This window comes from Callorhinus ursinus, unplaced genomic scaffold (assembly GCF_003265705.2).
Source record: "Callorhinus ursinus isolate GAN/ISIS: 27379988/994484 unplaced genomic scaffold, GSC_fseal_2.0 scaffold10, whole genome shotgun sequence".
NCBI classification, from domain to species: Eukaryota; Metazoa; Chordata; class Mammalia; order Carnivora; family Otariidae; genus Callorhinus; species Callorhinus ursinus.
In genome coordinates, this window is record NW_027397072.1 from 75,021,380 (window position 1) to 75,031,021 (window position 9,642).

The following is a 9,642-nucleotide window of genomic DNA, read 5'->3' on the forward strand; positions in this document are numbered from 1 at the left end:
CAGATTCAAGGATAAGGGACATAGACACCCCCCGCCCCCACCACTTCTCAACGGCAGGAGTATCAAAGAATTTTCGCAACATGTTTTAAAACTGCCACAATTCCCCATTGGACAGATAGAAAAACTAAGGCCCAGAAAGGGTGAGTGAGCTTGCCCAAGGTCATGCAGCTGACGAGCAAAAGAGCAGAGTCAAAGTCACACCCAGCTCCCTGAAGAGGTGTCATCCTCCTGTCTGGCACCTGATAGGCGATACGGTAATGGAGAATCTCGGGAAGGTGATGGCAGGGCCAAGAAGGACGGGGAGGGGCCAGCGGTCTTCTCTGCTCCGGTGGGTTCCTTGGATCTCTCCGACCATTCTGGACTCTAACCACTTTGAGAGGTGCCCACTTTCTCTGTGCTGAGAAATAACTCTCGCTGATAGCTAGGAGATAAATAAAGTAAGGAGATCACTGCCAAATGTGTGTGTTGTATATTGATCAACATATAGTAAGCAGATCTGGCTATGGCCTATTTCAGGATCCAGCTGTACAATCATGCAAAAGAGGCCGGGGCTGAAGTCTGAGCTGGGGGCCGGGGGCTGGGGGCTGGAACTGAAAGCCAAGGGCTGGGGGGCTGACGCTGGGGACTAAGACTGGGGGCTGGAGGCAGGGGTGCAGGAGCGACTGTTCCACTTTCCGACATGGTCTGATACTCACCCACAGTCCGCCTGCTTATTCACACATCTGCTCGGCACTTGCCTGCAATCACTTAAGTTTTATTACTGGACTTGTCACCATATTAATGTAGCTGTACACTTAAATTGATTGTAATTGTATGTTTCCTGAAAAACCTTGGGGTTTTTTTTTTGCAAGTATTAATTAACTGATTCACTTACATTAAAAACAATTATGTAACCACAGACCTGCCTTCCTAGCTCTTCATGTAAAAAATGGGGGTTTTGTGTAATGCATAAAATATGTAGATCAAAATTTCACAATTAAGGTCAATTTCCATTTGGAAAGGAAAGATAATTAACTGACTCGCACCTGCAATCTCCTGACATGTTTCAATTAAGGAAACAATTCTTTATAAACTTTGTAATCTGGACACTCAGAGAACACGCTAATACGGCTACTGATAAATATAATCATTAACAAAATAAATCAGGACCCCTGGCTGCAAATCTGAGGTGGCATGTGTTTTCATGTTAAACCAATGATGCTAGAATTTGGGAAAGCTGGTACAAAGGCACAGCTGGGTCCTTAAGCAGCTGAGAAAAAAACACCATGGCATTCTCTGGCCTGCCCCCAGAGGTATACAAAAGCTGAACATGCAAAGATTTTTCATGCTTCCTCTGCTGCTTCCTAGTTGTGTGACTCTGGGCAAGAGATTTGAGGTCTCTGAGTCATTGTTTCCTCATTTATTACATGGAAATAAATTGTATCAATCTCACACTGCTGTTAGAATTGTACATGAACTGATATATGTAATGTGCTCAGCACTATGGCTGGCCTTAGTCAGAACTCAGTAAAAGGGAGATGCTTTGTGTCCATTGAGGAATCTCTAGCTGGGGAAACCTGGACAAGGCCCTTCCCCTCTCCGGCCCTCCAGCCTCATCTGTGGATGTCCCTCTGGGTGGCCCTCTGTGACCTCTCCCCCATTGTGATGGGGTGAGGTACCAGCTCCCCCGCCTCACGCTCCCTCACACATGCTGGGAGCTCAGCCAAGGCCTCACACCCCATCAAGGTAAGCGAAGGAGTCTCCCGAAAGTCAAGGGTCTTATCCATCCATCCATCCAAGGCCTGTCCAGGGTAGTGGCAAAAGAGCAAGTAAATCCCTCAGCCCATAGCTGTCTTTGGGACAAGGCTCTGCTTTCATTTCCTGTCTGAGACACCCTCACCATCAACCCTAGAGATACCCCGTTTTGCAGACCCTAAGCCCCTCACGGGCAGTTGAACTCCCCAAACAATAGATCTGACCCCTTGAGACCCATTTTCAGAGTTGTCCAACAACAACAACTTCTCGACGTGTGTAGGTGGCAAGAGAGGGGAGAGGGAACCTGGCCCCAGCTCAGGCCCACCTCGCCCCCTTGACTCCCCCAAGTCTCTAAATGAACTTGGCCCATCCCAGCCTCCCAGGCCCTTCGTTTCCTCATCTGGAAATGGGACTGATTAGAGGAACTCCAAGGTCCCCTGTGCTCCCCAGTTATATATTCTTTTGTTATTCTTTCTTATCTCCTTCAGAATCTATTTTACTATTTTTACAAAGTCTAAGACTCAGCAGAGGTGTTTGACATTCCTTTTCTAAAAAGAAGACATTTGTCCCGTGGGACTGGGGCTTTGACAGGTCTCTGGTAATGGGGTGGGCTTCTTTCCCTGACCCAGCCACCCCACAGGACCGCAAATCTCTCTCTGATTTCTCATTGAGTTTCAGCGCCCAGGGAGTTCCCATGGGGTAGATGGCAGGGTGGGGCTGGGGGTCTGGCCAAAGACGCTCGGGGTGGGGGTCAGCCCTCCACCTGGGAGGTTGTCAGGCCAGCACGGTCGACTAAGTTCTCATCGTTGCAAAGAAAGCCCCCTCTGAAAACTAATCACACCATTCTCCCCCTCCTGGGAGTCTGTACCCTCACTCCCCTGCCTGACACCCAGCAGGATGGCAGTGGGAGTGGTGAGGATTTAAGGGGCAAAACTCTGAGGGCTGCCCTCCCTGATCCCGCCCTCGACATGCCTTCTCATGTGGTTCCCCCAAAGGTAGCTGTTGCATAAATTCCCTGGCTCCGAGGAGGCTGGGGTCCACAGAGAGGTGACTGGGAAAGCGAGGGCTATAGGGAGAAGAGCTTCTGACTGAGAGCCGTGAGTCCCGGATTCTTTGGTTCATCCATTCAACAAAAGTTACTGAGGGCCAACTAAGTGCCAGGCATCGGGCGCTCCGGCTATAGATGTGAACAAAACAAATAAGATGCCTGCCATCATGGAGCTTACATTCTAGCGGGCAATGAGAGACCATAAAAGAAAAAGTAGATAAAGTATAGAATATGGAGAAAAATAAAATAGGGAAGATCCCCAGGAATGGGGAGTGTGCAGTTTTTAAAAGGTGATCAGGGACAGTCTCACTGAGAGGGTAACATTGGATCAGAGACATGACACAGGTGAATTTCAGTCCTGACTCTCACTGTTGGCTCCTTGGGGAGCTGGGAGAGTCTCTTTCCTTCTGGGTTTTCCTGGAAAATAATCAAACAAATGGACTAACCTAAATCAGTAACTTACCCCCATTTTTCCCCCTGCAGCAGACTCCTTTAGTCAAATGAGGAATTACCCAAAGCCCTATAGATTGATTCCCAGACAAAAGACAGAACACTCCGTTAAATTTGGAATTTCCAGGAAACAATGAATCATTTTTTTTAACATACGTATAACCCAAGTATTGCATGACGTATTCGGACCAGAAAAGTATTTGTTGTTTATCCGAAATTCAAATTTCACTGGGCATCCTGTCTTTTTGTTTGCTAAGTCCTGCAGCTTATGGGAGCAGGAGAAGTTACTTCTCAGCACTCTGAGGCTCTCCTGCCCAGCAGCCTCTCTGAGCCTCCGTTTCTCTGGGGGATGGTATCGCAGAGAGATAGTGATGGATCTCCATGGGAAGAATGAGTGATCACCACATTCCAGAGTTCAGCCTGAGGTAAATACCAGGCCAGGAGCCCTCAGATCGCAGAGAGTTTTCACTCAAATACCCAAGGAGAGAGTGTCCCACCCAGCGCCTGGTGGCGGTGGGTGCCCAGAAACTGTGTTTTGTTTGGGTCTAGTTTTCTGGAAAACCGCCTTGTCCTCTCCCCCGCCAGGCTTTCTGAAGGCCAACTTCTGGTCCATTTATCCCAGATGGCCCCTTAGTTCCCCAGGGCCAGGAAAAGGTTGACAGAGCATGTTACTGAGGCTGGGAAAGGACCCAGGAGGGCTTGGTGGTTTTCTCTCTTCCTGGAAGTTTGCTCATTCCTGGGCTGGTTACGGAGCTGGGTTTGGCCCTTTCACCTCATTTGTCTTGGAAGGGCTGGCCTCAGGCTCTCCCACCCAGTGAGAGCTTAATTGGAAAAAGGGTGACATTTTTTTAATGAAAAGCAAAACCACCCTCCAGGCTAGATAAAGAGCAGAAATGGGAACTGCAAAGTATCGGAAGGTTCCTGGCAGGTACTAGAAATGGTCTCTTAATGGCATGAAGTCGAAGCAAGGCCAACAGCTCCTCCAGAGCCCACAGCTTCGGAACATGCTGTGAGCAGCTGGGACTTCTCAGCTGGTAGCAAGCACTTGTTTTCTCCCTGGGGTAAAATCAGTAGCCAAGGCAGTCTGCTCTCAATTATCTGCCTTGTGGCTTATCTGAGGTGGGAGAACTTCAGCGTGAGGGAGAGGAGGACTGGGGACAGAGGGGAAGGGGTGAAGGCGGCCCTGACCAGCAGCAGGGCAGAGCTGGAGGAAGCCACGACATGTCTGTGCCTACCCCTGTTATCTACGGCTGGGTCACAAACCACCGCCAAAATGCAGTGGCTTCAGACAACAATGTATTCTCATTTCTCATGGTTTCTGTGGGTTGACTGGGCTTAGCTGGACAGTGCTCCCTTGCGGTCCCTCATGCGGTAGGCTTCCGATGGTGGCAAGCCTCGACCAGCCTGGGCATCCGTCCAAAAGCACTCCTTCATCCATGTGCCTGGTGCCTGGGCTCAGATGTTGGGAAGAGCTGGGGGAATGGTGTCCGCACAGTCCCACTGTGGTGCTGGCTAGGCTCCCTCACAGCATGGCGGTCTGACGGTGGCGGACTTCTCACACCGTAGGGGCTTTCTCCAGATTGTGTGTTCCCAGAGGTCCAGACAGAAGCTGCAAGGCTGTCTATGAACGAGTCTCAGAAGTCACACGGTGCTACTTTAAAGGCCAGCCCAGGTTCGGGACCTGAGGGGCTACACAAGGTGTGTGAATTCTGGGGGCAGAGTTCATGGGGGGCCATGTGAGGGGAACTAGCTACAAGTGTCCTTTCTCTGGGGCTGGGGCTGGGGCTGGGGTGGGACACCAGCTGGTGGAGGACGTGTTGCCTATTCAGCCCAGTTTCTGGGCAGAGCAGAGGTTGCTCACTGATGTAAACAATACCCTCAAACCTCGAACGGTAGGGTTCTGTGGCACAAAGAACCAAGAAACCCGGGTCCTTGGACTGGCTCTAGTTTTCTCTAGCTGTGTGTCTTTGGGCAAGTCCCCAGGCCTCTCTGGGTACTGCCTTCCTCATCTTGAAATGGAGGCAATTGGATGAAATCACTTGATTTCACCTCTCAGCACCAAATTAAGAAATAGAACATGTTATGTGAGTCCATCACAGAGCTCAAGCCTCTCTCTCTCTCTCTCTCTCAAAAGGCAAAGAGACAAGGGTCCCAGGGCCATTTTCAGTACAACTAGAAGAACCAAGTTACCTGTCATCAATCTTCCCACTTTCTGGAGCCCCAAAACCCATGTGGCTAATTGGTATGTCCAATTCAGGGGACCTGACATGTCGCTTCCTGACTGCACGTGTGAGCGCTTGTGCATGTGTGTACATGCGTGCATGTCTGTGCTTGTGTGGGGTAAATGTTGGGCAAGTGTCCCACTGCACATTGTTTCTCCTCAAGAAAAGACTGCCAACTGGGTAGTTTATACTGGAAACAGCCCGGAGTATCTCACTATTTCTCTGACTATGTGTTGTGTGGCCTTTTAATTTAGCCCTCATTCCAAATGCATGACACGTCCTTTTGACACCTTGAAGAAATGTTTCTCAGATGGCAGGCTGGGCACAGCAGCTCCAGGCTGCGAAAGGAAAACACACAGCCCTGAAAATTAAAAGTGATTTAGGTCCTCTCAGGAAATGCCTTCCTTCAGGCTACTTGATGTGGTCATTTATTAAGTGACTTAATCAGGAAAGTAACACAATCTCAGAGCAATTAAGTCCCTTTCTGGGCACTCCTGGATCCTCCCAATTACGAGGTGGGTAATGCGTTCCTGATGGGACTATCAGAAGAAAATCGCTTCCTGGGGCTGAGGAATGGTTAGCTGCTCAGCCAGGAGAGCTCTGTGTTGCTGAGAAACGTACTTAAAGCACTAACTCTGGGGAAACTTCCCTTTTGATTGAATTCAAGCAGTTGTTAACATGGTTTCACTTGCCCGACAGTGGGACACGTTAAGGTTAGAGAGTCACAGCCCATCAGAGTGTAAAGAATCTCAAAGCTCCCCTTATCCACACTTGCCATCTCTCTGCCAAGGAAACACAGAGAATGACAGTGCCCAAAGCCATACACCTTGCGTTTGCAGATCTGGAACCAGCACCCAGTCTCCTTTCTTGCATGTCAAGCCACTTGGCTAAACTAGTGGGGAAAGGGACGCTGGGAGGCTCTGTTGGAATGGTGAGGGGACATTCTGGACTCTCCAAATAACCAGGTGTGGCTCTGGAGCTGAGCAGGGACAAATGGACTCAGTATTGCAGAAGCATCCTGTGCAAGGGTAAATGGCTAGATGAGTGCTCTGTGGGAGAATATGTTCAAAAATATTTATTGAGGGCCCACTATGTGTCCAGAACAATGCTAGAAACCAGGAATACAGCAGAGAGCACAGTCTCAAGCCTAGTGAGGGAGCTTATGCTAGACGACGTGAGGAGGTAGGCAGAGAGGGGAAGGGAACAAGTGGATGGATGAGTGGATGGATGAGTAAATAATGGACGGATGGAGAGATGGATAATAGGTGAATGGATGGATGGGCGGTTGGTTGCCACACTTAGAAAGCTAGCAGAGCAATAACACAGGAATAAGTTGGGCCTGGAATCTGGCCCTGCCCTGCAAACCTGTCTCCCAGCCAGAATCACCTCTCCTGCTCAGAACAACTTAAGGGTCACCCAGTCCTCTGTAATCCATACCCTACCTCCCATAGCCGGCGCTCCGATACTTGCCTTTCACCACAATCCCAGTTGCTGTCATCACAGCACCCCACCACCACCACTAATAAAACCCCCTCCGGCCCCTGGACTGGGGTGGACACCCCTTCCTGGAATGCCCTCCCCCTCTGTTCAGCACCTCTGTTCACTCCAGCCCTCTCTTCCTGGCCTGCCTGGGCCACAGGCCTAAATTCTTCCAGGACATGTGCTGTATCTGGTGAGCTGGACTCGTCTCCCCCAGCTCCTGCTACGTTGCCAGGTCACCAAGGACAGCAGCTGTCTTCCCCTTCAGGGTCCCCACAGAGTGGAGCATTTGGCTGGCCACACAAGGGACGATCCATAGAGATTCTGGGAATAATACCCACTCCAGACAAAGTCAAATGGAGGAGGACCTCAGGGCAGGTGCCTGGCTTGGGCTCATCCTGAGAAAAACCTGAAACCTGGGCTGTCCTCCTAGCAGCTGCTTCATATAGCCCCACACCCTCCACCCCTTTCTTGGAGGTATCCCCCTCAGAATCAGAATTGGGTTGAGGCCTAGCATGCTGGACAGGGATGGGAGACAGGCCTCTTGGGCTGTTATACTACAAAAACTACTCTTCTGAGCTGGCCAGCGACTCAGTATCTTGGATCCCAAACTGAGAAAAGCTGTTTTCATCCTGGCATGCAGGAGGTGCGGAGGGTCCCGCTGACTTTGTCAAATCCTGGCACCTAAAGGGTGGACTGCTCTGCCAACCTCCTGACCGGTCAGGAAGGGGGAAAGAACACCTCCTATTGATGGGCTTTGCCCCCATTTTATAGATGGAGAAGTCGAGATCTAAACAGATCAAAACCTCTTAGGGGTCCCCAGGTTGTTCCTCTTTCTCCCCAATGTCTGGTCAGGACTCCTCTGAAGGAGGGTGGAAGGGTTAACTCTTATTCAAAACGACTGCAACTCTGCACTGGAGGAAGAACCCCTAAATACACATCGATTTCACGGGGGTCCTTAACCAGGTTTTGTGCCTTTGGCATCTGGTGAATCTGTCTGTGCACCCCTTCTCAGAATAAAATTTTCTAATGCATAAAACAAAGCATGATTGCAAAGAAAACAAATTATGTTGAAATAAAGTTATAAAAATAATTTTTTAAAGCGATAGAGTAACATACGTGCTTCTTTATTAACATTTTAAATGGCAAGATCTAGGGGCGCCTGGGTGGCTTAGTCGGTTAAGCGTCTGCCTTCGGCTCAGGTCCTGATCCTGGGGTCCTGGGATCGAGTCCCGCATCGGGCTCCTCACTCAGCAGGGAGCCTGCTTCTCCCTCTGCCTGCCATTCCCCCTGCTTGTGCTCTCTCTCTCTCTGACAAATAAATAAAACCCTTAAAAATAAATAAATAAATGGCAAGATCTAGCAGCAGGTCTGATAAGTACCGAAATTTCAAAGTAGAGATGAATATAATAATTGCAAGATGTCTGCATCAATGCTAAGATGGTATGAAAATATCCGTGGTTTCTGTTGGTGGGCAAGTCATCAATATTGCCTGACACTGCGATGGTGGAAGCCTACATTCTTGAAAAAGCAGCTAAATTTCAGAGAGGGATTGGTGGAAATGCAGATGCAATTTTCTTCCCATCCAAGTTCACAGCTAACTTGAATGCTGACCACTGGACCTCTGAGTCAGCATCATCACAGAGTGACTATTTAATGGTGGGATCTCGGGCAAAAGCCTGACGTCTTCCTACCTCAGACCCAGTCCCCAGCACACCTCCAGACCCTGAAGGAAATGTGTTCTGGATTGAATCAAATACTTCTCAGCTCCCACCATGGGCAAAGTGTGGATAGCAGACCACACCTGCCTCCATATCCAGCTCATTCCTGAAAGTTTGGGGCTTTATTTTCATTTATATATATTTGGAAGCAGAGGTAGGTGTCCCGGACCTGCTAATGGGAGACCCATACAGCAGCAGGAAACGTTCAAGAACAGTTCATCCTTAGGAAAATACCCTCCCTCTGACACACCAGCCGGCTTGGGAGACGTGGGAGGGGGGGCAGTCGGAAATGAGTCTCCATTCCCAAATGAGCCGATTATTTCAGCGGGGCGGTTTCCCTCCTGCCCCCGCCCTGGCTGAAAGAAAACACCAGTGAGCTGTTGCTGTGCTGGCTTGGCTTCGCAGCCCAGCTCAGGTTGTCCCTGGGACCGGCCCGGAGGGGGGCAGAGGGTCCCAGCCTGGCAACAGCACTCCGTCGAGCAGGCACCCATGAGCCCGCCTGGCATCTGTGCAGGCTTCAGGACCCCTTCCTCCCCTCTGCTCCTGCCCAGTCATGGCCAGTGTACTCAACATTAACTGAACGGTTATGCTGCTCAGAGGAGCAATCTAGGAGAGTGGTTACAGGCTCAGACTTTGCCAGCAGACCTCAGTTCAACTCCTTGTTCTGCCACTTCGATAATGTAACCTCCGTGGCATCCCAAGCACTCACTTCACCATCTGTAAGATGCGCCTAATAATGGTATCCACTCTAGAGGGCTGTCAGGGAAATCACTGAAATGCTGACTTTAAAGCCCCTTGCTCGGTGCCAGCACATAGTAAAACAAGCAATAAAAGATAGCAATTACTTATAAATTAAGTTTATGTTTTTGAGCTCCTGCTGGGACAGGGCACCTACAGCATGCTGGGCCATTTCCACGTTCAAGGATGGGCAAGGGCTACGAGGGAGAAATTACTCAATCAGTTAACTGTGAACAGCTATAGGAAAGGA

The 9,642-nt window shown here is 49.8% G+C and overlaps 1 long non-coding RNA gene across 2 annotated transcripts; it reads left to right on the forward strand.

Moving 5' to 3' along the window:
• Positions 1 to 1,686: 1,686 nt before the first annotated feature.
• On the forward strand, positions 1,687 to 5,681 carry LOC112821484 (uncharacterized). 2 transcript variants are annotated; one of them, XR_003207467.2, is made up of 4 exons: positions 1,687 to 1,725; positions 3,490 to 3,657; positions 4,799 to 4,930; positions 5,367 to 5,681. It is a non-coding gene; the product is annotated as an uncharacterized lncRNA (long non-coding RNA). The 2 variants fall into 2 exon arrangements; XR_012379591.1 differs by having other exon boundaries at positions 1,703 to 1,790.
• The last annotated feature ends 3,961 nt before the right edge of the window (positions 5,682 to 9,642 follow it).